The following is a 25553-nucleotide window of genomic DNA, read 5'->3' as shown; positions in this document are numbered from 1 at the left end:
TCAAAAATATGAAAATAAGTATTGAAACTAAAAAATTCTAGAAATAAATATATGTTTAAGAGTAAAAAATAGAAAAAAAACATGCAAACATAATAATTTGTGTGAAAATAAGGCAAAAGCCTACAACACAATGGTAAATTGTGAGCCTCTTATATGGGAGGTATTGGGTTCATGTTTATTCGATCTTAAAAAATAATAATAACAAATCACAACCAATAATAATTAACCTTGGCTTTAAACAAGGAAAAAAATTCAATATATTAGAGCTTGTATAAAAATGTGAAAGTATCCTAAACATAAAGGATGACATCCAAGTGTGGCTTTCAATATGTTGCGCATTAGTAGGCTTCAAATTTGACTTATATGTTTTTTTTAATTTTGTGATGGTTTGATTATTTTAATACTTTTTATTTATATGCTTTTGCAAAAAATATTGATTGTTAATTTTATTTTAACCCTCACGTGCTAATAGCTATGCACCACCCATCATGCAAATCCAAAGGTGTCTTTCCTATCTTATTAGTGAGGTGATTTTTTTGATGTGGATGAAGTTTAATTTTTTGAGAGTCTAGTGTCATTTTTTCAAGCTTAAAAGAAACAAAATTCAATTACTTTTGCTTCTTAGAGGGTAGGAGGGTAACCCATCAATATCAATCACTTTTTCCATTTAGAAAGCATGAAGGTAACTCATTAATATCGTATGAAAAGAGTTAGTGTTTTCTAGTTTCTCATATGGAGAAGCCAACGGCTATGGGGAAACTTATATGCACTTGTTGGTACTGTTATATAATGGAAGTCTTTTATATTTTCATTAGATAAAGGTGCATATATGTTACACCCTAGATGAAGCCTATTAAGAAGGGCTATGGATTTAAAAAGCATATTTATTTGGAGCACATTGTTAAGTATTGGAGATTGTAGACATTTAAATTTAATTGATTTGACTTAATGAAAACTAATCATCCTATCATGTTAACATAATCATTTAGGAAACTAAGATGACAGACCAAAATTTTACTAAGCTGGCTGATAAGTTATTGTTAGAAGTACAATAGGGAAAGTAAACTCTTAGAGGGGCAGGGGGGGAGGAGGAATTAATTTTTCAAAACTTTATCCATTAAAACATTCACCACACATCCATCTCACAATTTGCATGTAAAATAAAATACCAAACTAAGCATATTCATCCATAGCATGAACACAAATAAGCATTCCACGCATATGACACAAGATATTTGGTTACCCAAAAACCCTCCATTGAGAAGGTAAAATTGGGGTGGGGATGACACCCACAAATCTTCACTACTATATTTGTAAAGTGTATCCAATGACTATTACAATGTTTGATCATAAACTACATATGATCTACCCTGTGAAAGGTCTATCCTATTAAAGGCTTGAAAATATTGTTAGATCTTACCTATTAAATGATTTCAACACCCTGTTAGAAGTGTTCCTAGTTAAAAGACTTCAACTTAAAATGAAGTAAGAACCCTGTTAAAGGATTTACAGAATCCTGCCAAGACTACTTGGTTAATAGATTTTATTGATTCACCTATTAGAATGTCTCATCCTTGTGCTTCAGTTAGCACCTCTCTGCTAGATATCAAATCACCTCTTTCCTGATATATACTTGATCCTCTCTAATTAGATGTATCACTTCTTCCCTCTCTCTTCTTTCCTCTATTCTCTCTTATTGATTCTGCAATTCATATCTCAATCACAACTCCTTAGTCACCATGAATGCTCTATCTATGCATGAAAACTTCTCTCTTGTCTCCATAAAATCTTTAGGGTTTATCCTCCTTAAGAAGACCTAGGTGACCTAAGGTTAGGGAGGAATCAATGATTGTGATTCACCCATTTTGTCACTTAATTCATCCCTCAATCTAATTGGTTGCATGTACTACATAGGGATCCTCAACATAGATTCACTCTTATAATTTAGAACCACAAAACAATCCTTAAGTCATCCCAAACAATGTCTACATAGGAGTTTGTGCCATTAAAAACAATTATATCCAAAATTGTTTACTCAGCACTTGTAGCCTCTAATGCTTGGCATCCACTATATCTTCAATGTTGTAACATAGGCTCTGAATGAATTAGTATCCACAATTTCACTTGACATCTAAATTAGTTGGCATCTATTAACATTCTTTTCATTGGAGTGACTCAACACTAACTATGTGCTCAACACATACTATATATCTTTCTCAGCATGAATTATCTGACAACTTATGCTCGACATGTACTAAGTACTATTAAGTAATGTAATATATTGTCACTCATATGTCAAAAGAAAAATGAGATCAGAAATCTCCCCCCTTTGTCATGCATATATAAGCTTAACTTGAGCATAACTTAGATAATCTATAATCTTTACTTGGCTCACATTTTAAATTTTAAAATATCAAAATTTGGCAAAATTGATGACTTATTGGTCGTAACTCAAAACTTCATAACTCCACCTAAGTTGATTGTTCTATGTTGTATCCGAATCCGATATTCATGTTGAGTAAATTTGCTTCGGCTGTTGGCTTACTTTGTTTTTGCATATACTCCCCCTTTGTGTAATCTCTTCTTTTCTTCAATATCCCCCTTATTACTCAATATCCCCTTTTTTTGACACTTATGTCATGGGTGGTATAGAATAGTGTGTTTGTACAAAAATGTTTGATGGACCTCCAGAATAATTTTGAGTGTTGCATCCTAATTGTTGCACGCTACCTCTAGAGATTGAATTTGAACATCTAACTTGGCAACAAGGTCTACTAGGCCCCCATGAGTAGAAATATGGGAATCTTTCTTCATCAATGTTTCTGTAAAGGCTAGTTCCTTGTGAAACACCTCCATGTGTGGGGTCAACATGGCTTGAATATTTATCAAGGTAGCCATAGTATTTGCATCTTGTGCTTTTAATATAGCTAGCAGACCTTGAGTAGATAACAATCTTTGAAAATGAGTTTTACTATGACCAAGAGGCAACTTAGTAATATTACCTATTGTCTTTAAGTCTCCCTCCAACCAATCAATAGCCCATTGTGCTTCTTGTGTGAATAAATTCACATCGCAAAGCTTTGTGTATAGAGAAAATATATTCTCTAAAACCTTCTTTACATCTTCCATCTTGGTTTCTAAGTCAACATGTCTTAGTGCAATGGCACTAGAAATATTTTCATCATCCTTTTGTTTGAAATCTCTTCTCAAACAATTCTAAAAAATTAGTGTTTGTGTCCAAGTCTACATCACTTATTTTATCCACTATATTCACCAATTGTTCAATAATAGGTTTATCTTCATTATGTGTTGGGAGGCCAAATACATCAAGAAATATGTCTTTGATGTCATATAGCACTAGTCTTTTCTTGTGCTCCATTCTTAGTAACTCTTGGTTCTTCTGCCTTATTAGAGCTTCTTGCAATACACTCATTTCCTCTATGGTGGTTGTTGCTAGATCAAACTTTGAAAGTTCAATAATGTCATCTAAGTTAACATCTGCATAAGATGTGCCTTCTCCAACCATAGATTTATCAAGACTAGGCCTTGATTATTGCAATGGTGTAGCATCTACACTTAGCCTATCAAGAGTTTGACTAGGAATAGGAGATGTAGAGATTGGTAGGGTAACCAATGTCTGAATTGTTATCTATTCCTCTAGTTTTGTAGTCAAAATTGACTCTTGATTCCTATCCTTCTCCTTCTTTGTTTGGTATTCTTCACCTTGTATCTATGAGTTAGGTGTTGGACTACCTTCATGACCTATGTGGACTTGTGTCCCATCCTACTCAACTGTCAATATTGCCTGCACTCAAGCATTTGGTACTAATGTGCTAACATTTTATGTCATTGTTTCCTTTCTTTGATATGCCATAATGGGCATTGAAACATGTCTATCAGTGATGACACCTTGTTGTGCTTCTAGACCTCTTGTCTCTATAGAATTAAGGGGTACACTTGATGTGCTAGTGTTCTAGTTCTCCCTTGCTAATACTTTGTCAATTTCATCTGTACTGATTAATACAAGATTAGTGCATATTTTAGTAGCCAAAATGGAATCCTATAGTATCCTTTTCAAATCATCCTCTATCAAAGGATTTATGTTCTGCACTGTGTTATCAGAAACATCCTTTATCCTGGTAGTTTATTTTTGACTTGCTAGCTCCACGTGAGGGGGACTAGCACTCAGCATATGTGCGTCGGGTACATTTCAATCTTGTTGTTGCTCTTCTCCAACTATAGCCTCTACATTTGCTTCCTTCTCTATGCCTCCCTCATGTCCATCTTTGACAGATCCATCCTTGGTAATCTCTACTACGTCTTGTTCATATTTTTCCTCACCTACCTCCTCAAGTGCTTGCTCAATTACCTTTTCTGTTTGTAACCCATAGATAACTTTCATATTTGGGTGCTCTGTTTGACAACTTCCTCAATAATATTCTATAAAATGTTGAAAGCTCTATATTTGGGAGAAAATCTTCCCTTTTATTTGTTAATGGCCTTGGTCATAGATGACTTGTCCAAATCTGGCAATACTCTGGCTAGAGCAGTCTCCCTTATATTCCTTTTAGTAGTTAAATTGTATTGCACCACCTTTGCTCAACTCTGTCATATAGACTTTTGGGTAAAGAGTTGGAAAGCTCAATAGGAGTGTTCTTGAATGTGCCCATCATCTTGTATATAGAATCCTCCATCTTATTCATTTTTACCTTTCCAAGTTTGGTAAACTCAACATGTGTGAACCTTGACAAATCTGCATTGTTCTTAATATTATCACGCAAGTTGTCTAAATCAAAAGAAGGATTGTGGCTTACCACTTGGAATTTACTATTTTCATCTAATTCATCTAGAGCTATATACCTCCTCCTCTTTGGTTGATCTTGTTGGCCCTGCTCTGTAGTATCGATAGTTCTTTTGCCTTTGGATTTGTGAGCTTCTTGTTTCTTCTTTGTAGTTTCCCTTGCGCTAGCCTTGGTAATAGGTACTTTTGGATTTTTTGTGTTGGCTTCACAACCTTCTTTGGTTTCCTCACTATAGGATCCTTATCTTTTCTTTTCTTCTTTTCTTTAGGTTTAGGTGCTTCATTAGCTTATTCTCCCTCAGCACCTTCATCATGTCCCATTTCCTCTTTTCTTGCTCCTCTCCTTGACCTTGTGTTAGTGAAAGTGGGGCTTAGGCAGGTTGTCCATCATCATTATCCTCCTCCTCCTCATCTTCTTCTTCTTCCTCTTCTCCCCTTTTACCAAATATTTCCTTTAGCTTCTTCACAATTGTTTTTTTCTTTCTTACCATAGAAGTTATCTTCAAATCTATTGTAATTCTTGATTTACCTTCCTCATTATTGCCAAATGAGATTGCACTCTTGTCAACTTCCTCTACTAATAGTGTTGCGATGGCTGCTAATGCCTCATTCACATTGATTTCATAGGAAAATGGCTTGAGCCATATGACCCTAGGAATAACTTTTTGTATATAAGTATAATTAACATCAACTAGAAAACAAACATCATCATAATATTTCTCTAGTAGCGACACTATTTTCCTCAATCTTTGCTTAATAGACTTCTTAAAGTCTTCAAAATAACTTGTCAAGACTGACTCAAATTTGTCCCCAAGTTGCTCTATGAACTATCCAATTTGAATTGCAATAGACCTATTGGTCTTTTAAGCAACTTTTCCAAATGAAGGAAATATATTTTGCACATAGAAAAATATGCAAACCAGTAGTGAACCAAATTTGCATTGTGCACTCTTTGTCTTTTTTATGGCTCCCAAGTTTTCTAATAATTGTTGGAGTTGTAACTCAACAAGGTCATAAGAGTGATCATTCTTCACTATCTTGTAGCATAAATCCACAACCATACAAGACACATTATTAAATCTACTAGATTGAAAGAACTTGTGAGCAATTATTGTCACTACAAATGCAATTAGGGGATTTGAAATTGTGTCAATTTTCATCCCTCTTTTGTTCCATACAGCCCTTGTATTCTTCTCAATTACTTCCTTAGCATCACTTTTCATGTTCTTGGGTCTATCTAGGGTAGGGTACCCTATTACACATTGAATGATCCTTTTTTTGATCTTGGTAAGGCCATTTTCCAACCATATAGAATGATCATGTATTATATTAGTACTATCCTAATCCATTCTATTTTGAATACATTTGGAAAATAAAGTGTACGGGTTAACCCTTTTCTCTCAAAAATTTATTTTCCTCATTCAAAACTCCATCAATGAATAGTTTTCCATACAAATCTTTGATTTCCATGTCTCCAATACTTCCAACCTTACAAGTCTAGAAACATCTTACATCTTGTATCATTAAAACCTATGGTGGTGTCATTGATAACACACTAGTTAGATTTCCCTTGTATGCAATCTCAGGAATAGCTCAGAAGGGTGGTTGTTTAATCTCATTGCTTATTAATTGAACATTCAAAACTTCTTTTCCTTCCTTCCTAATAGAAGTAGAAGAACTAGACACCATATCAAATAACTAGGGTTTTTGACAATTCAAACAACGTAGCTTGACACATGATAAATACCTTATGAATCTAATTATTGGTGACAACTAGAAGCTAAATCTAGTTCACAGATGCTTGAATCCATCACCTCAATTTTCCTTATACTCTTCATTCTCTGTTCAATCTCAAATAAATGCAAATGGGTAAAAAATTGACCACATAACTCTTAAAACTTGGAAATAAATGCTCAGTGCTTACGTAGTTGTAAGCTCAATTGTCATAGTAATTTCAACTCACTCGGCTTACACATGATTTATTTTAGTCTTTGCAACCACAACAAGCTCGACCAATACTATTACATTTAATAGCTTGACATCAACTAAAATTTCATTTTCATTGGGCAACAACATGAAAACTAACAAAACTTATAGATTTTTTCTAGGTTCTAACCAACAAATTTCATCTTAATTCATGCATATATAATCTTTTCAAAACTTATATTCTTGGAACTGATGTAAAATATATCAATGAAATATCAATCCCACATACCTTGTGATTGCCTAGTTGGGGCTGATGTGATCACTTGATCCATTGGATGAAGTGATCTCATCTGAACTTGATGTGTTCTAATCTTCCTTTTTAGTCCATGTCTTGTTCATATGCACCTTGACTTTCTCAGCATCAACCTTCTCTTGACAATAGTGACAACTATACCTTGTCTTGTAATCCCAACTTTAGTGTTTTACATTTTGTTGTACTTTTGTTTGCTTATAGATGTCCACTTGGCATTAGATCTTCATTAAAATGTGTTATGTCCATACTTCTAAAAATTGTGGCAATATCCTTCAAATCTTTGTGTGCTTTTAGTCTTGGTATTGCATTCATGCACCTGATGTCCTTGCTTGTTGCACTTATGAAAGTAACCCACGAATTTCTACTTGGGGTTCTGAATTGCATTATTGCTCCTGCAAACACTTATTGTATGACCTAAATTTCCACAATTATGACAATTGGGTATGTAATTCTTACCTTTGTTGCTTCTTTGTTCACCACTTTTAGATTATTCTCCTTCCTCAGTACTAGCGTATCCATATCTAGTAGTATCTTTATTAGATCTATGAAATTTCATCAATTTCTCAAAGTACTTGATGGCTTCACTTGGTCTATTGAAACTCTCAAAAAATATTTTTCTCTTCTTAGATCATTTCTCAGTTGTTCATTCTATAATTTTAGGGTTGTGATCTCAATGTCCTTATCATTCAATTCATGATTAGAAATCATCACTTGATTCATTATTTCTAGTTGCATGCTAGCAATCCTTTGTACCTCTGATGTCTTCTCTTCCTGTCTATTTGTCCGTATCCTTTTGTCATCTTCAACCATGACTTTGTCTTCCTTAGCTTTCTTTTTCTTCTCAATCACCTCACATTGCAATACTTATTGGACTTCTTGTTCTATCTTAAAATTTTGCACCTCTTCAGTTAGGGAACCACTCTTTTCCATCAGATCTATAACTTCTGCATCAAATTCACTTGAGTTTCCATTTGCAAACAATTTAGTAGTTTCTTCCTCTTAGTAATGTGTGTCATTCTCCTCAATAGCTATCTCTTTCCTTCTCTTTAATGAGTGCTTCAACTCATCTTTTTCTTCATTCAATTGATGTAGAGAAAGTTGGATTTCAATCTTCTGGTTCTCAGTGAATTTTCCCAACTTGTAGACTTCCATCTTCAAGATCTTTCCTTGAAGTTACAAAGCTTTCCTTTCTAGAGAACAAGGTGAATCAATACTTCAAACCTTTTTTAATTAAAACATTCACCAAACATCCATCTCACAATTTGCATGTAAACTAAAATACCAAACTAAGCATATTCATCCATAGCATGAAAAAATATATACATTCCACACATATGACACAAGATATTTGGTTACCCAAAAACCGTCCAATGAGAAGGTAAAATTTGGGGTCACAAATCTTCACTACTGCAAATGTAAAGTGTGTCCAATGAAGGTTACAATGTTTGATCATAAACTATGATCTACCCTATGAAAGGTCTGCCCTATTTAAGGCTTACAAAGATTGTTTGATCTTACCCTATTAAAGGATTTCAACACCCTATTAGAAGTGTGCCTGGTTAAAGGACTTCAACTTACAATGAAGTAAGCACCTTGTTAAAGGATTTACAAAAGCCTACTAGGACTACTCGATTAAGAGATTTTACTTATTCACTTGTTAGAATGTCTTTGACCTTATCCTTTTTTGAAACTTATTAAGCCTTCAATACTAAGTTTTAATTTTGTCTACCCTGTTGCCAATACCAAAAACAAAACTTCAAAAATAGACTTGATTTTGCAATGAAACTTTAATACTAGTTGGCTAATATATAGAAAATGAATTTCCAAGGAATAAACTAGAATATTATAATCTTATAAGACCAACTTACTAAAAATGATAAGCTTCTAGAAGTAATAATTCTACACCGAGATAAACCTTATTGAAAAGACAAAACATAAATATTTTTGGTTGATGGAAGATTACCCATACACTCAAGATGTCCCTGCATCAAACTCTCAAGATAATTTGAGAAGTGACCTTGTTACATCTTAGGTGCTCAAAGGAAAATAAAGATGGTTAACCTCCTCCTTTGTTAGCCATGATGAATCATCAACGGGTCTTCAATTTCATTTGGCTAGATATTCTTCCTATGTCTTGTTTCTTGTGCTTCTATCAACATGATTTTCCAATATATACTCAATTTATCATGTAGCTAAAGTAGTTACTAGAATATTCCACTATCCTTCTATGACCTCATCTTCAACTCCTTTTAGATCTAAGATAATAAATACTAGTAAGTGTAGTCACCCAAAAATGGCCATCTAGACCATAAGCCCCCTTTCTAGCATTTTTTCTTAATTTATCTATAGTTTATCTTTGATCAAAACCTCAAAAATTTGTTTATTAAATTTTATCCTATAGTTTGATGAATATATCATAAGTCATTATTTAATTAAAAGGAATTTTTCCCCTTTTCAATTAAATAAAATACCCCATTCCCCACTTATCCTAAGTCTGCACACATAAAACATTATTCCTATTTTTAAAAAAAGAGGAAAAGACATTTTTGTCTACACATGAATGCACAACTTTCTATGTGAAAGGAATCTATTATTTTTAAAATAACTTTAATTCTCCTCCACAAATTTCTTTCCCTCTAAAATTCAACTATCTTTTCTCATTGGTGGAGACACTTGTGCACATGGATCACTCAAGATGCATTATCCTCCCTTGATTATGCCTCTTTTGCCTCTTAATCCCTACCATCCATTTTTCTTTAAAATGAGAGCTCTCTCCTCACTCTTCCAATCTTAGGCTCTCATGTTAACACTACGTTGCATGATTTCTAAGTGCTTTTGGAGCTTTTGGAGAATTGGAGCATTCTTGCATTTTGGCATTTTAGCTTAGCTCTCATTCTACTTGCATTATGGCATAATTTTTAGATTAGTTTCACATATGTTTTAGTTTAGTTATTTTTGTTAGCTCTTGCAATTCATTTATTTTAGATCTTGCCATTGAGGCAACTAACCACTTATTTTTGCAAATCTTACTTAGTTTTGATTCCCTAACATTTGTGTTTTACATGGGTTGTACACTTTCTTTCCAAAAAAAAGAAAAGGACACTTGTCAAAGATAAAAGGGCTACTAACATGTTTGTAGGGCTGCCCAAAGAAAACAAAAAAACCAAGTCTTTCTTGTATTTTATACATTTTCAAGTGTGGCATTAGATTAGTCATTTCATTTTATAGGAACATAAAACTTGCAAGTAGGGTACATTATTGGTAAGAGAATATGCTCTTCACCTTATAGGTGAATAAAAAATCTTTACCCTTCATAATTCAATCTCAAAAGTGAGTTGGATACTCCACTTTTTAATGGTTTTAATTAATCTTCTTTGTGTGTTTTGGGGAAGCACCAAGGATTAGGAGAGTATTCTCTTCATCTTCTACTTTGAATTAGAAATCTTGACATCCTTGGTGTGGATCAATTTTGTTAATCTCACTAGTGAGATCTTACCTTTAGAGGGTTTGGTATTGGTCAAAAGATACCAATACGAACAACCCAAAGTGGGAACAAGAAAAACTTGGCTAATCCAACCCACTATAATCACAAACCCCTTCAGAACGGCCAAAGCTTTGGGGGGTGTAACACTTGTCTTCATCTACTAGAACTACTTGTGGGATTGTAACCATGAGGAAATCACTATGTGAGAATGTTTAAGGTACCATTGTGGCTATGAGGTCTATTACTTATCATGTGATAAGATGTTCCATATCAGGAGCAAGGGGGTGTTGCAAATGAAACCCTTACTAGACACCTTAGGATTAGAGGCCACCCAAGTTTTTCACTAAATATCTTGGCGCAAGGATCAATCCTAGTGGACTAGCTAGATCACCCCAATATTTGACTCACCATATATGTTCCTTTAGATGTAGGAAACCCATCTATGAAAAAGCCAATATCTATTGTGGGAAATCACTTTATGTGAGGCAAGGGAGAATCAAGTTGTGGGCCAAGGTATTGAGTAATGAACGATGTCCTTTAGGTATCTATTACTTGATGTGTTCTTGAATGTGCTAGACCCATAGAAATATTTTGAATATATGTATATGGTAGTACTAGGACTTTCCTTTTGAGACCTCACATATGCTTGTATCATGCAAGGTGTAACACCCCGCCAAGGGATCCAAAAGAATTAACCTAAAGTTTTACTAAGTTTGCTAAACTTTTTTTTTTAATTTTAAAAGTAAAACATACACATCAAACACATAGTAGCGGAAGCAATAACATGTAATCATCAACAAACATACATAACAAGTTACATTCCTTAAGGATCCCAAGACGTTGAGTCACTTTTAAATTTAATTAATTCTAAGTCTAACAACTACCACATCCATATGAAAGAATAATAAGAAAGTCCAATGTCCATAATATACATTTTCTCTGAATGCCTCTTGGCAAATTAATTCGGAATGCTCAATTATCCACTGTACATGTCACAAGGTATGAAAGGCTTAAAAGAATATACATATGTAAAATAAAGATACATCATCCTCAAATCCATGATACAGAGTACAGTAAAATAAGTGAAACCATTCACCATACATGATACATCCATACATCCATAATGATAAAACATCTATCATAAAATCTAACCATCCATCATAATAATCCAAGAACATAGTGAAGGTAAAAGCCAAACAAGAAAGCTCCAGCCATGGCGACTACGGACAGATCTCAATGGTAAGAGTGAAAAGCACTACCACCCGACCACGTGGAACCTAAATTGTCCACTCCCACCGCGCTAAGGAGATAGTCTCAAGTCCCAAACAGGGTATCAAAACACAAAACACAAGTACCCTCTAAATCTGGGAAATCCTAAAAGTACACTAACTCAGAGGTTCCAACATAGATAGACATCTAGACCCAGAGGCACCACAAAGACACGTAGGAAACCTACTATGAAAGCGGGAAAGTGTCATTGCAAAAGTCACGTCGAAAGTTACCTAAGCAATCCCTTAGGAATCTCGGGTCCCCTGTGATCCTACGGTCACTAGTATCCTCTCGTACTGACGAGGCATACTACGGAATGCAAGGTCGTAACCAAGCATTCTCTCTACCCCATCCTAGTCTATACTAGTACTCAAGGCATGGGAGAGAACATACAGTTATCTTATTAGGTTCATTTAAGCTAATATTTTAGTGAGATGTTTTCACTTATTAAAACAAACAACTTACAATGAGTCATCCCCAGAGCCACTTCGGTTCTCCCATCCCTCATTGCAAGCCACTTCCCAACACTACACATAGATAAACTACCCTAGGCTCATGAAATCACAAAACAAAAAATCACCTCAATCTTATACAAGCAACTGGATAGCATCAAAAGATAAACCACAATAGTCACATCAGTTCTACATGAGAAATTGGAAAGCATCAAATAATAATCATAATGATCACAACAGTTCTCTATCAGCAACTGAAGCAGTCAATGATAAGTCACTATATCCAATGGTTCTCCAACAAGCAACCAACAAGTATCCCAATAATAGATCACAATACTAATCGAAGACTCCGAAATGGTCAAGTCAAAACATGTCACAACATGACATCATTAAGAACAAATCACATTAAAACATCGTAGTCCTCTCAAGAAGCTGGAAAGAAATAACAACCAATAAACACATCCATCATAGAGCATATCAACACATCACCATGGTTGGGTTTAGAAAGATCGAGAAAAAATCATCATAGTATCACATTCGCATAACTTCCAAGCCTCTGGTAAACAACCTAAGACTAGTCAAGCAAAATCAACCCCCAACACCCCAACAGACATATAACACAGATAACACAAAGAAAATAGGATCATGTCATAGTTGAGTATGAATGATAATATATTGTTGAGCTAATGTAAGGACTCTATTTCTAGTTTCATATATGTTTCAGGTAATAAGTTTTTCGCAATTAAGCGCTACAATTAACCCATTTCTATATTCAAATAATTGTACAATTACCCTATAAATAATCTAAGGATAATCTTTTTAATTTATCAAGTTATAAGAATAGCCATTAATGATTTTAAATAAAATAATTACATTTTTATTTTATTTTATTAAAATCAACAATTTTCTTTAACATCAAGAAAATTAAGTCATTATTAATAGCTATCAATTATTAATAAATATTATTTAAATTATATTCAAATAAATTTATTAATAATATATTGCATTCAGTGTTATTGTATCAAATATTAAAATATTAAAATAATTTAATAATTAAATTATTAATAATTAATAACATAAATTTGATTTAATTAAAAATTATTAAATTCAATTTATAATATTAAAATTGATGCACATAAAAAAAATGAATTTTAACTATGTTAAAAGGCACACATATAAATTTTCTATATATAAAAAAAAAAAAACATATAATAAAGCGATTGTATTAATCGTTGTCTGCAACTCATTAATCGCAGCGCACATATATCAATGGCCTACATTTATAAATGTAATGGGCGTTGGTTAAATACAGTCACCGCCTTTAGTACGGGTGGTCGTGCAGCTCTGCCACGGCAGTGGCCTGCCGCGCAGCCTTTAAGGCTGCCGGCAGTCCACTGTCGTGGACAGTGCTGCCGGCTGGGTGTGGGATGTGACTGCCCACCCTCCAATAAAATTATTATTATTATTATTATTTTTTAAAATATATATATAATATAAACTTTTCATTATAATTTTTAAAATTATATTATATTTAACATTTTTACAAAACAAAACCTCCTTCTCTAAAACATATATATATATATATATATAATTGTTATTATTAATATAAATTTTATTAAGTTGTTATATATCGATTTTAATTAAATTTATTTTTATTAAATTTTATCAATTATAAAATTTAAATAAAACATATCTCCAATAGTATATTTTAATTTAATTATTTTCAACATTACTCTAATAGAGAAATTATTATTAACCAACCGAATTTTCATTCTTAATTTCAAACCCATCCCAAGTTAAATCCTAATTGTCTTTATTCTAGAAAACGAGGGTTTCTAATAACTCTACTATTCTTCACGTACATAGAAATTATGGACAAGCAATTAATAATTTACAGTATTGAAAAATTTAAACTTTCATCACAGAGAATTCGGATTTACAATCCATAGACACGAAGAAGACATGAAAGGATAACTACGAAATTAATCTACGATCAAAGCACAAGACCCTACTTAATCCTAATGCTAATACGAAGTCCTCGAAAACCTATGAGAGAATTCGCTCTTCCTCAATATCTTTCCTCTGAAAATCTTTTCTAAAATTCTCCTTCTGAAATTCACTTCTAAAAATTGTCTCCCAAAATTCTTCGTCCCAATTCGTGTTCCCCAAAAATGAACCCCAAAGTTGTGATAAGGAGTTTTCTCCTCAAATTGGGGCACTAATTGTGTGTTCACCCGAGAGGACTCCTTGCTCCACTGAGTTAACTCTAAGATAACTTGTATTAATCTTTGCTTTATCTTTTTTAATGCACATTAAGTTGAATTATTAAATAACTTTATTTAATATTCCACTTGACTTCTATTTTAAATTAATCAATTACTTTAATCTCATGTGCACGTTATGAAATTAAAATAACATTATTATTTTCTATTATTTTATCTTTTACTTAATTTCTCATATTTAAACTCATGCTTAGATCATGCGATCTAGAAACCTCTAATAATTTAATATCTTTTCCACTTTTAATTTATTTTAGAAACTTTAATTGATAAAATATTGATTAATTAAATTAAATAAATATTATCGCGTTCTAATATTATACTTAAAACTTTTATCTCCAATTCAATTCTTTTTATTTAATTAATTTCTTAATTAATTAAATATAATTAAATATTAAAATATCATAATAATTTTCTATTAAGTTAAATCATTAATTAATCTTTTTAATTAGACTTAATTAATAGAAAATACATCAAGGACTCATAAGGCAACATACGAAAACCCATCATAGAAAAACACATACTAAATCAAACAAAAAGGGTTACAATCACGAATTTACATCATTTGATGCATTCGGAGGGTACTTAACTCAGATACTTGTCCTAATTATCAATTAGGACAATTGGCTAAAGGGTTTAGGATTTGGACTTAAGAGTTTATCTCCCTTCTCTTACCATTGAGATAATGCGATAGGGTACGCTCATCCTGGCAATTCAGGGAAGTCGATACCTGGTACCTGCAACCTGCATAAAATTCATGCATGTACAGACACAATATTCTAAGCTAGACAGACAATGGCAGGAAGTGGTGCATAGTGTAGATCCTGACTAGCAGGTGACTACGACTCCCTTCCTTAACCACATCAGAAACACCATGCATAAAGAAAACAAGCACGCACACCATACACATGCAGTATGGGGTAAGTATCTATAAGAAAGCACATGTGATAATAAACCATCTAACTAATCATCATCGATAACTGAAAACACTGAATAATCATCATACATGCATGAAATATAGAGTACCAAGTAATCTCATCAGATAATAAACTGAGCGTAAAACAACATCTGATAATCTCTAAAATAATAATACTAATCATCAAACATAAAATTGGCCTAAAAGAGTTTTGCAAAGATGAATAAAATGCGACTTAGGGGCAGACACTACACAAGGTTGTTGTGTCCCTTGCTTGATTTCTTGAAGACTACTCCATGTGTCACTATCTTTCTTGGAAAAAACTTGATTTTGAACATGAAACTTTCTATGCTATCTACTATTGTCAAACATTGCCAACCAAGTCAAAACATTTTTCTTGTGTTGCTTATTAGAAGGAGTTCCATCATTTGACTTTGATTTCTATATCTCTAGTGTTTAATATTTCTTAAAATGCCTCTTGGTCATAACACTCTTGGAATTTTCCACCTTCTCCATCTATGTTCGCTTTATATGATGGATTGACACTCTTAGTTGTTGATAGGAACTCTCCTCATTAACATGAACATGCACAACTGAATAAAGAAATAACAACATTTTGCAAGAACAAAAAAATGGTCTTCTTATAAACTCCAATAATATTATAGCATTTTGTAGACCAAGACCACCATTTATCCATCAAGAATTTTTATAGACAACCTTGTGAGCCTACATTATATAGGCAATTTCCACCCCTGAAGAAGGTTCTAAAAAATCTAACCCTAAACTTTGAAGTTGACCAACCCTAAGATACTATTATTGATATTTTATTATGTATTAGCATGTGCCCAATGAATTTCAAAATTCAAAATAAGTTTTCAATAAATTTCATTATCTTTTGTTTCAGGTAGTACAACTTCTAAAGACCATAACTCATTGACAATTGATTTGTTTATCTATTATGGCCCCATTTCAAAAATGTGGATAGCAAAAAATCTAGATAGCTGAGGTTTGACCCCTTTTTGGATATTCTAAAGCCTTCAAAACTAAGGTTGAAGTTTGTATACCCCATTGCCAAAATCGAAAAAAATGAATAACTCCACAAATAGGCTTGAGCTTGCAACAAAACTGAATTAGTAGGATAATATACATAAAATGAACCTCCAAGGAAGAAACCATAACATTACGAGCTTGTATGACCAACTTAGTAAGTTTCCAAAAGTAAAAACTCTACATTGAGATAGTCTTTATTGAAAAGATAATTTACATAAATATTTTTGGGTGATGCAAGATTACCCTTACACCCAGGATGGTTCTACACAAACACCTAAAATAATTTCAAAAGTGACCTTGACATATCTTAGGTTTTCAAAGGAAAACAAATATGGTTAGTCTCCTCCTTTATTACCCATGATTAATTTTCAACAAATCTTTCTTTGCATTTGACCAAATATTCTTCATATGCCTTTTTTCTTGTGCTTCTTTCATCATGATTATCCAATATATACTCAATTTCTTCAATGTATAACTCTACAAAAACTCAACCCATTTAAAATATCATTGATTCAACTTTCCTTGATTGTTAAAATATTGTAAAGCTTGATGATAAATACATAAAAAAAACTCCTTAGGCAACAAATAATGTATCCACTTCTTTAATTTCTATACTACAATGTAAAATTCCCAATCATAAACGTGATTTTTTTTGCATCATTTAACTTCTCAGTAAATAAGCATCATTGAACTATAGTATAAAGTGGAGTATATGGAAAAGAGGTTTAATTTTAATTTTTCATTTTAATGAATGAATATCATGATTATAAAAACTATGGTGTAAATTAAAGAACTAGGTATTACTCCATTCATAGCATACTGATTTATGGATTCTTGGTTTTCACCATTTACATATGTTTTGTCAAATCCCCCTACTATTAACTTTTGAATTGAAAACTTCCTGCTTAGATTTTTGAAAGCATATGATGACACAAAAAAACTCACGGTCTCTCATTTATCTGACTCTTGTCATAGAAGGTTATGTTAATTTCAAATATTTTCATCCCTTTATGAGGGCCTTTCCTGCTATATGTGACTTGTTTTTTTGGGCAGCAGATAGAAGACATGGATATCACTAGGCATGTTGATGATGCAAGTGATAAAGTGGCAGTTTTGGTGGAGGATATAGACATAATAAAATAGCACAATGTGCCAATAGTTAGAAATACTCAGGTAGGCATCTATGTGTATGAACTATTTGATTAGATGTTTCAAAGAAATGTGGTAATATGGAATGCTATGCTTTCAGATATGTACAAAATACATTTTTTGGAAAAGATTCAGATCATTCAACAAAATGCTATGACTAGTTATAAACCCTAACTCTACAACCTTTTTCCAATAACATTCCAACCTATATGCAAATGGGAGGTTTAGTCAATTGGGACATGGACATCCACCATGGGACTCATGAAAGGAATTTTATCACATGTAATTGATGTAACTACCTTGCAAGACATGTATGAAAAATGAATAAGGTTGGACAACACACATGAACTATTTGACTGAGTGGCTTGAAGAGATTTGACAAAGTGTCTGATTTGAAATCTTTTTTAAATTTCAAATTTATTCTTTTCCCACAAAGATATTATTAGTCTAAATATAAGTGGAGGGAATTTTGTATTTTTCTGTTAGACATGTTAGACATATGCAAAATTTGGAAGCAATTTTCCTTTTAGACATGTTTACAAAATATGAAACCACAGGCAAGGTGGGTGAGTTTTTTGACAAAATGGTTCAAAGAAATATGTTCTTATGAAATGCCATGATTGTATGCTGTGATTGCATTCTTAGTGTCCTAGAGTGTCAAAATAATTTTTACAACTTTTAAACATTTCAATTAAATCTTAGTGTAAAAATAATTGTTGCAACTTTTGAACATTTCAATCTTAGTGCCGAAAATAATATAAATTTAAGCTATTATTTGTTATGCAAATATTTTAAGAGGAAGATAATAGATACTTACAAGAGAAATATTATAATTTTTGGTGTAAATAGGTATTCACTATTTACACTTTACTTAAGTTTACATAGGTTAATGCATTATTTAATTATTTATTAGTTATTCACCTAGGAATATGCATACTCTTGTGAGTTTTTATGTTGACAACACAGGAATTCGTACCTCTTTTTATGCACATGGTGTCTACAACATAGGTGTTAGCACTTTATTTGAGCACATGGTGTCTACAAAATCTCTACATGTGAGACACCTTATCATACTTATCCTCTCATTGATGCACGTATATTCATGCACAATGGAGGATGTGTGCTTAGTTTTCATAGTTATCTCCTAATTCTTTCTAGAACCATTCTATATGCAACTTAAAGGCCTTTATATACAAGCACTCCTAATGTGTATGTACATGCTTTGAGATGTTCATTCTCATATTGATTATACTCTTTTGGTCTACTATTGTGCTTGTGCTTGAGTTCCTTGATCTTGATTGATTTTTCCCTAAGGAAAATTGTTACATGGTATCAGAGCAATACAAAATTCTTACATGGTATCAAAACTTGGGGAATTTCTCTTTACATAGCCATTCGAGACCATTCTTACTTTAGCACCTCGACCTAGATCTAGAGTATCACAGTCATTCAGGTCATCTAGAGCTAAAGAAGACCTCACCATTATGTCTAGACTATCAATTCAATGAACTGACTATAAATTCGCCTATGTTGGGCCATAGTCAAAATTGAGGCAACAATTATTTTTCAAACTAGCAACCCAAAGGCCCGATTTTTGAAATTGGTATGATCATTTCAGATCTGCATTTTTTCATCTGCATCTCTACAAAAAAATTTGGATTTGCATTACTTTTCAAAAAAAATTCGGCCATCAGGCTAGTTGGAGAGATTTTTACAAGTGAAGATTGAAGCTTGTTGGTGCAAGCCAGATATTTGCATCACATTCAAAAGGTCAAAAAACCCAAAAATCAGATTTTGTTTCATCCAAATCGGACATCTAAGGCCAAATCTAGAGCCATTTAATTTTTGGACGTGTGACGATAGTGATTCAGGAAAAATAACAACAGAGGTGATTTTCAAATAGCAATATCTCCCTCGAACGAATTACTTTTTTCAAGAAATTGTTTTTTTTGTTTTCGGGTAGAATTTCAGGATCTATGCATTGGTGCAAGAAGTTTGACATCTCTGTTCTTGAATTTTTCTAAAACTCAAAAATCTCAATTTTTGTCACTTCAAATGCTTAGTACAGGCTCATCTGGACACATAAACAGGTTCTATTTTTTTTTTAATTTTTAAAAAAATTTCTACTTTCCAGATCTGCAATTAGATTATAGGTTCTGTGGATAGAAATATTGTTTTCAGAAATAGGCCCTAAATTAGCAAGTGGTAAAGTACCTAAATCTTACATTGGTTGGGGGGGGGGGTGTGTGGGTTGATTGATTATTATTTTTATTTTGGGGGGTTCATACATTTATTGATCTCATGGAGTCTTGTCACATTTGTTAGTTTAGTATAAGACCAAAGTTGACAATGAGGAACTATCAGAAATGGAGTGCCTTAATCATTGATCATCTAAGAGAGCATAAGGAAGTGTTTCCTTATCTATATTTAAAGATACTGCCACCTAATCCTACTTGGTTCAAACATCTTCATCAACTTCTTCACTTTTTGTATAATAGTATGAGTAAGAAATCTTTTTCTCCTCTTAGTATGGCAAGTTTTCCTCATGATGTTTGTATGGCTCTTTGGGAAGCATATGGAGATCCATGAGTCCCTCCATTTCTAGAGGATATTTTAACATCAGTCATTCCAATTATGGTACCTTCAAATCCAAATGAGATCATACCTCTTGATACTCCTATTGACTCTACTAATCCAGTTCTAGCCACAGATGCTCCTAATTCAGTGCAGTAGGACATACCATGTCTTCCTACTTCAGCTTCATGGGATGACTTCCTTCCAAACATTGCAGAGCTATTCGTGGAGTCTCACATTGAAGATGTGGGAGACATCATCGATGATATTTGTCTTCTCTTTGTTGAGGCAAATACTTCATCCATTGCCATAGTGATAGGTCTAGCATAGTAGGGTACACCTATCTTCCAACTCTAGCATTAGTGATGACTTCTTGACAGATATTTTACGTCTATTCATGGAGTCACACATAGAAGATTTGGGAGACATCATTGATGATATAGATCTTCTCTTTGATGAAGCAAAATCTTCTTCAGTTGTTATGAGGGCTCATTCTGACCCTCCTATCCATTCTCTACATGATTGATCTTTACAAGTTGATATGATCATAGATCCTTATGTACAGTAGTTGTAGAAGGTCTCTTTATCATTTGAGGAGACAAATTGTTCTTTGGGACAAGTTCTACATCCATCCTTGTTTGAATTGCACTTGTTCTTTTTAGCAATATTGGAAGGGGTGACTATCAACATTGACATAGGGCCAGTTGAGTAGGTTTTAGAGACACCCTTCATCTTTGAGATTCTTTCTACACATAGGGAAAGCATCTCACCTGTACCTCTGCCATTGTTTCTTCCAAATGGGAGGAACATTATTTAAAAGTCATGGATCAGCTTCTACATTGAAGCAATTATCACTAATCGACACTCTACATTTAGGGGGGGTACTACCTTGTCTCCTTCTCAATTTTATGGGGGGGACTTTTTCCTCTTATGGGGTTTTGTCCTTCTCCTAATTTTCTTTTGTATATAATTGATGTATATCGTAATGGGGAGGTCTTGATCACTTCAATCATCCATGCATCTTGTCTTTTCATCTCTCTTTTTGGGGGAGGGTTTTTCCCATGAGGTTTTCCCTCTTTCTCTGCTTTATGAGAGGTTTCATTTCATTTTGTACATGGGTACCTAACATGGCCTAGTAGTTGAGACCCATTATGTGTTTCATCTTAGCTTTTGTAATCTTAGGTGCATTCCCCTAAGTTGTACTTAAGGGGGGTTGTTGGTGTAAATAAGTATTCACTATTTACACTTTACTTAAGTTTACTTAGGTAATGCGTTATTTAATTATTTATTAGTTAGTCACCTAGGAGTACGCGTACTCTTGTGAGTTGTCATGTTGACAAAACAAGAGTTTTCACCTCTTTATATGCACATGGTGTCTACAAAATAGGAGTTAGCACTTTATTTGAGCACATGGTGTTTGCAACATCTCTACACGTGAGACACCTTGTCATACTTATCTTCTCATTGATGCACGTATATTCATGCACAATGGAGGACGTGTGCTTAGTTGTCATTCTTATCTCCTAGTTCTTTCTATGACCATTCTAGATGCATCTTAGAGGCCTTTATATACAGGCACTCCTAGTGTGTATGTACATGCTTTGAGATATTCATTCTCATATTGATCATACTCTTTTGGTCTATTGTTGTGCTTGTGCTTGAGTTCCTTGATCTTGGGTGAATTTTCCCTAAGGAAAATTCTTACATGGTATCAGAGCTATTCCAAATTCTTACAATAATTATTTTCATCCTATCATACTCTTATTCTAAATGTAATTTTTTTCTTACGATGTTTGTAATTTTGTTGTTACTAATTAGAGTATATATAATCAATAATTATGAAAGATGTATTGAAATATGTGGTATTGATTTAAACAATTTAACTATATAGATTTTGAGTCAAACTCATTGACCTATGTTTCATTAGTAGAAGTTTACAAGAACCCATCTCTAATGAGAATGAATAAAACACTTAGCACCCATTATATCTAGGCAATGCTTACAAAGGTGAAGAATTGAGACTTCTCGAGAGGTCACCAATCATAGTATTATAGTGGAAAATTAATGGTGACATCATGTCATATGAATCCTTTAATGAGACCATAAAAGCACTTCTCAAATTGTAGCTAGGTTATAACTAACTTGGAATCTAACTTGGTTGATCTCTACAAGGATGGTCATCTAATATAATTGATCACCAATGTGAATTAACAACTCTATTATGAATATTGTAAAGCCATAGAGTGTAGAAAAGAGAAAGATATGGGGAAAATGTTGTCATATAGTGAAGGATAGAAAAGAATCTAACAAAAATAATGAAGCCAAGACTATCTTGAATTAATTCAAGGAATTATTAGCCCAACATACAAATCACCTTTAATATTACTCCAAAGAATGCACACAAAAGGTAGAATGTTTGTACCAACACCAAGAGAAAATGTTGTATTGAAATCATATCTTTCTTTAAGGCTCATCTAACCATTGATAGCAACATATGAAAATTAAAGATGATAAAGTTCCTTGTGCAACACAAATTTCATTTAAAGTGGTGTTTATTTTTTGATTAGGAGATTAGGAGAGTGTCTTTTCTCTATACATAGAATTTTCACCATGAAATTGTACTTTATTATTATTCTTTTAGGGTTGCATGATTTAAACAATAGGAAGTCATGAAAAAAAGCTTCAACTTCTACTTAATTATAAGATCAATTTTCTCAATTATCTTAGAAGCTAAGCTTTTCTAGAATGTTTATGAGGAACCTCCTATTACTTGATTTTACATTTTATTAATATCAATCTTGATTATTATTATTATTATTTGTATTCAAAATCAATGGTTGATTTTATGTCTAATTTAGATACCTTCAATTATGGATTCTTATAAGACTAAACCACTTTATTCTTAGGAATTTAGAAAAGGGAGCTCTATTTTAAAATCATTCTTCCTCAACTTCAAGTGGATTTAATATAGAGTGCTAAAAAGGGATGTTTTTCAAAATTCTATAAAAGAATCAAAGGAAGTATTCTTGGAATTAGCATAATAAAAATATAATTGAGCTCCTTTAGTACTTTTTTATATCATTGGGCTTCATTTCAAGCCATTATAATTGATTTTTCAATGTCATAACAACATTCCTATAAGAAGGAAACAAGAAATCCATCAATCATCAAGCCTTTTCTTGAGCTCATTTACAAGGAATTCAAATTGATCTCCGTAGTTAAAGGTGTCATAATATTAGACAAAGCCAAATATTTTGCATTATGTTGGAATAGTGTAGTGTTACTTAAGGCTGGTGAGTCTTCATGGTTGTTATTTGATGCAGAGGGCTTAAGATTCTATCCAAACAACTTGTAGTTAAAGTCTCATCTTGAATCTTCCAAAGGTTATTTTTCTTATTCCTCCTCACCAACACAAGCCTCTAAGGCTCCTTCACCAACTTGCCTCCTAGGTATAGTTAATTTGATGTGGACTAAAACTTCCTTCTAAGGCACTAGTCCCACTAACCCTCCTCTTCCTAGAACCCTAACCCCTACTTAGGATCGTATCCTTCCATTTCCTTGGAATATATTAAAAATGTAGATGCTCTCCATAATCTTCTTGACCTCACCCAACAATCATGGTCACAATCCAAACACCAAGAAGTCGAAATTCTTCACCCAAGCTAATTAGGCCTACTGTCTATTAGGTCTAGTGACCTTGTTTTTCTCTCATTCTTCAAATTTTCCCAAAAAATCCCCAAAACCAACTTAGGAACTTGGTAGATGTCTGATAGCACACCAAGAATAAAAACTTTCAAGGCTCTATGACATCCACAACCCCATTTGGTACCAAGCCCTAGTTTTCAGCCTCAATATTAGGCCTCTGATCCAATCAGCAAACAAAAACCTCTCCAACTCCTTTAAGTTCACAAAAATCCTCCATTCCACTTTCATGTTCAAGCTGACATCCTAAGGCTTCTAGGTATGGTATTGGTTCACCTCAGCATGATCATGGGTGTGCCCTGCATTAGCATTTGCAAAAGTCTCTAGGCTCACATACTCCTAGCAGTCAGCCTAGGGCTTTACCTTTTGACTTGGGATCTCATAAAAAAAATGAAAAAAAAAAAGCAAAAAATTATGTACACAGGTAAGAGCATGAAGTTGGGTTACAATTCCACGAAAGTCAATTCTACAGAATGAGACCTTTCAGAAATAGGTACCTAATTTGTTCAAAATTGGGTACCCAATTTTTTGTTTTTAAAATCGAGTACTCGATTTTGGGAAACTACAAAAGTTGATTTTTTGGGGTTTTTTTTGTTTATTTTTACTGTTTGCAAAACTTGAGCCCAATTTTAGAAATATATGGGAGCCTGTTTTCTCATTTCTACTAACCCCTTATTATCTTTTTTAGCATACCAGGTATTTTATGTTGGAAATAATCAAGACTAAGGTTACTGAGAGGGGAGGGGTGAATCAATAACCTCAAAACTTTTGAATTAATTTTGTATTTAACTATAGATATCATTCATCATTTATTCATCTAATCTACTCCATACAATAGTATTGAAAGATAAAACATTCATCATACAGAAGAATACAATGTTTTGCTGACCTAGAAACCTTCCAAATAGAAAGTAAAATTGGGGTGGGGATGGTACCCACAAAACTTCACTACTGCAACACAAAGTTGGCCTATTGGTGATCTACCTTGTTAGGAGCACAAAGGACTACTAGGTCCACCTTGTTAGAGGATTTACAAACATAAAATGAAGTATGCACTCAGTTAAGAGATTTACACAAAGACTGTTACATCTACCTTGTCAAAGGATTTAGAAATTGATTCACCTATTTGGATGAAGTAGTGGATCTACTTACAACTAATTTCTGATAAGATGCTTTATGCACTGATCACCTTATGTGATAGATATGACTTTTCTATTTCTATATTGACCTTGTTGCATTCCTTAAACTACTGCTGATAATTCTTTGCATGCACTTCTCAAAAATACTTCTTGGTATTTCAATATATATTGATATCTTACAATGCATCTTAAATATATACCTTTCCAATTTACAAAATTGCAAGGTTGGCCAAAATACAAGTGAACAACACATTACAAATTCAACCCAATAGTAAATAACTTGGGTTCACTAAACTGACTCGGTGACTTTCTGATACTCAGCATTCACTGCATTACACAACATCATCATGCACTCAATAGAAGTGAAGGCTTAGTCCATACTGATCACTTGATGTAGTTCTGAACTAGGTGAACACTGGTTTCTAGGTAGATTTAGTGTCACTCGCTAGATACTGCACACTAAGTTTACCTTGCTTCACTCACTAAACACTACTTCTTC

This window comes from Cupressus sempervirens, chromosome 9, assembly GCF_028749045.1.
Source record: "Cupressus sempervirens isolate cs-2001-9-10 chromosome 9, ASM2874904v1, whole genome shotgun sequence".
Lineage (NCBI taxonomy): Eukaryota > Viridiplantae > Streptophyta > Pinopsida > Cupressales > Cupressaceae > Cupressus > Cupressus sempervirens.
The sequence above is the reverse complement of the archived record's forward strand: the minus strand, read 5'-3'. Positions refer to the sequence as shown.